We start from the raw sequence: 4,018 nt of genomic DNA, 5'->3' as shown, positions 1-4,018 counted from the left end.
CGAGTTTTGGAGGGGACGACACATCCAAACTCCATCAGGCACCTAACTCACCTTGGAGAGTGAGAAAACTTTCACCAGAAAGATAGTATCACAGCTGAATTGTAAAGAAGGGGATTTAATAAAAAAAAAAAAAAAAAAAAAAAAAAAGAAGGATGTTGCAGGTAGATGGAGCAGCATTTATATGGGCATAAAAATATGAAAACAGGTGCTCCTGGCATATAGTCCATAGGCTGACATTCCTTCTGGTCCTATGGCCTCTTCTACTCAGTTAATGAATTTCCAAGTAATTTCTTGGTGAATCTCCCATACCCTGAAGCTTTTCCTCTCCCTGGATACCATTTTCCACCTCCCTTACTCTGCATCTTCCCATTTCTATAGCTGGTTTCCTAAGCAGATGTCCAGTTTCCAGGGCTATCTCCGTCTCTGTCTGATCAGACTAATAAGCTCTGTGCTGCTGTTCAGAAACCCCCCTCACTTCTACCCTGGACATCTGTTAGGTCATGTTAGGCCAACAGTTACACATCCCAAACTTGCAGCTTATTGTAAACTATTTTGTATTGCTGATTTGAGGTCAAATTATTGTGTCCAGTAATATACGGATAATTCTGTAGCTATACTTAAATCCATCCAACCTTTAAGAAATATGTGTATTTTTTTGTTCTTTTGTGTCTTTAACCTGTTATCCAGGCTTAGAATCCAAGTGAGTTATGTTCACCATAGGAAAACTGCATGAACACTATTTCATCATTAATAAAAATGTTATACAGTATATAGTCCAAGAGTAACATGAATATAAGATACTCTTGACTGTGAAAATCATTCAAATTTTATTTTCTAATACTTTAGATATAAGCAAAGCCATCTCACTCACATTTCTTTAGTTATATGCTATACAAAATTAAAGATGATTAAGAGAATAACTGAGTCCACAGAGTACTACTGAAGATTCTGTACATTCTATTTAAAATTATAATTTATTTACAAAAGTAAAATCATTATCTGAAATACGTAAATTCTTATAGCTAGTAGGTTATGATAGTAAACAATATAAATAGTCATATACAAGGATACTTTTTAAAAAGTCTAATAAACTTTATATTTTATAATAATTTTAGAACTACAGAAAAATTGCAAGAATGTTCCAGAGAGCTCCCATATACCCCACACCTAAATTACTACAGCACATTTGTGATAGCTAACACCAATAGTAATATATTATTAATAACTAAGGTCCATACTTTATTTAGATTTCCTTAGTTGTTACTGAATGTCCTTTTTAGGTTCTAAGATCCCATCCAAAATACCACCATATATTTAGTTATAAAATCTTCTTAGGTTCCTGTAGATTGTGATGGTTTCTCAGACTTATCTTGCTATTGATGACCTTGACAGTTTTAGGAGCACAGTCAAGTATTTTGTACAATATCCTTTAATTTTGGCTTGTCTGATGTTTTTCTCATGGCCAGACAGGGGTTAGGGGAAACTTGGGGAGGAAGACTACAGGGGTAAATTGCCATTTTCATCACATGATATCAAGGGTATATGCTATAAACATGAGCACTGATCACTGATGACTGATCAAAATGACTTATCACTTACACTTGATCACCTAGCTGAGTGAATATTTGTCAGTTTTCTCTACTGTATAGTTGCTGTCATATATTGTGAAAAAATTCATAAGTCTATGTGAACATTCCTCTCTTTTTAAAATTATTTTTACCTAGTCTCATAAATGGTAATGTCTTACATTTTAATAACTTAAAAATAGATGAACAGAGTAAATCATTCAAGAAATATAAAATAATATATTGTATTCAGTTGTAAATAAGGTGCCTTTCCACACTGCACCCTTTAGAACAAAGTCCCTATGAGCAACCCACACATCAGGCATGGGGAGTGATGTTCTACCTTCTTGAGGGGTGAGTATGTACATAAATTAGTTGGTATTTTTCAACGTATACTTTTTAATATACAAAATTCATTTTGTAATGATGTATTTAATCTGTCACTATTTGTATTTCTAAAAGAATGATAGATATATAGACGTAAATGTAGCTACAGATAGATGTAGATATAGATCTATAAAGTCTGTGTGATGAATATAGAAGGACACATAAGAAACCAAGAACGGTTGCCTTTAGGAAGAGGAACTGAATCAGGGTGGGAAGGCCCCTCATTTACAACTCAGTACGACATACAATTTTATATTTCTAGCATTATTTACTCTGTCCATCTAGATAAAAACAATGAAGAAGAGAGAAAAATGGTAACATTGGCTGATGAACATTGTTTTTATAGTGTAGGACAGTGCCAAATTAGTGATTTCAATGATCATTCTCAGCACCTCAAGAGAGATCACAGAGTGTTTCAGTGTATACAAGTGAAAGTCAGTGTTAGTAGCTGGTTTTGATAATTAATAGTGTATGCGTTATGAGTTGTGTGTCTGTGTTTGGTGGTAGCAGCAATTGGGCAAGTGAATCAATAGTCTGATTAAAAAAAAGAAAGCCCAAGAGTTTTCTAAACCTAAAAAGTTGATTTTAGTACATGTCATTGAATGTACAAACTATGCTAGTCACCAGATTTACTAGGAGAATTGCCCTCCACACAGGCTTCAACAAAGATTAATATTGGCATTAATAAGGAAAAATGCCTATGTTAGGTTATTCCCTTGAAAGGTGCTCTTCTTTATATTGTATAACCAATGATTCTCAAGGGATAAATAATTTGAATTGCATCTCACAGATGCATTACAGAATTAGTATCTGTTTGTTTTGCATTTGTACTGGAGTAAAGCTTTCACTATTTTATATAAAATATGATTTAACTACTCTATATATGAGAGTATATAGGGATTATGTTGCTCAATAGTTCATTAAAGAAGAAAACTAAAGGATTAAAATTTTTTTTAAAAAACATCCTAAATTTGGGAGCAAAACATTGTGGCAAGGGTTGATACATATGTAATATGAAAAGCCATCAAAAAAAAGCCTAAAGGAAAAGGCCCAAATGAAATAAAAACAAGAAAGGTAGGGTAGTTTTTTTTTTTTTTTTTAAAGATCAAAATAGAACATTTCTAACTGGTTAGAAGGGAGAAATAGACATTGAGAAAAAAACAGAAGTGTTAGCTCCTTGAGAGCAGGGACTTCAGAATTCATGTAACTTTCACCACAGAGCTTTGCACAGATTAGGCACTGATTTAACATCAATTGCTTGGCTTTATATAGACTGCGATAGTACCTAAAGATGTAGATTTTTTTCTTTTACATTTTACATAAATAGTCAAAAAGAAAAAGGAGAAATCATAGGCGACCAAAGAAAATAGGTCAGAGAAATAAGCATTGAGTAACATGTTTTTAGAAAATTGAATTGTTGAGAACATATTTTAGACCTTTCAGTTGTGTCAGGAAAGCATAGCTTCTCTTCAGCTTAATTCATATGATCCTAAACACCTTTTAAAAATTATATTCACCACCGTTGTCTGGACACATCCCGCAGTGTGTAAAATTGTGTGCCAAATTTCAACTAATATCAGATGAGCTCTCTCTGCTGTCTCTGCCATAACGTAGTATAATAAATTGGCAGTTCTTTAATTGTAAGGGGACTATAACTTAATCCTTATACCATCCCACTATAAAATTTTGTCAGTGCTGCTGCAGTAGGGATGGATATAGAAGTGATGTCTCCTCCTAATATGTTATTTCAGGTCAGTGTCAGATTCACAAATGGAACAAAAAAGTCTGTTAAGGTGAAACCCTTACTCTACAAATTTACCAATAATTGCAACAAATTTAGAATTTATATCATAGTAAAGTCTAGAAAATTAAGTGGCATTTGAATGAATGCAATCCCTGAAATCTAAAGTAGATAACATGTATGGAGAGAGTATGACTTATCTGATTGAAAAAAGCAATGTTATTTTAATTTCTAGACAATATATTAATTACTGGTACATATAGTGACTGATATATAAGTAATCTTAGTCATATTGTATTTTGATACAAAATAAGTATTTGTATTG

This window comes from Galeopterus variegatus, unplaced genomic scaffold, assembly GCF_000696425.1.
Source record: "Galeopterus variegatus unplaced genomic scaffold, G_variegatus-3.0.2 Scaffold1077, whole genome shotgun sequence".
Classification (NCBI taxonomy): domain Eukaryota; kingdom Metazoa; phylum Chordata; class Mammalia; order Dermoptera; family Cynocephalidae; genus Galeopterus; species Galeopterus variegatus.
Note: the sequence above shows the minus strand (reverse complement) of the source record.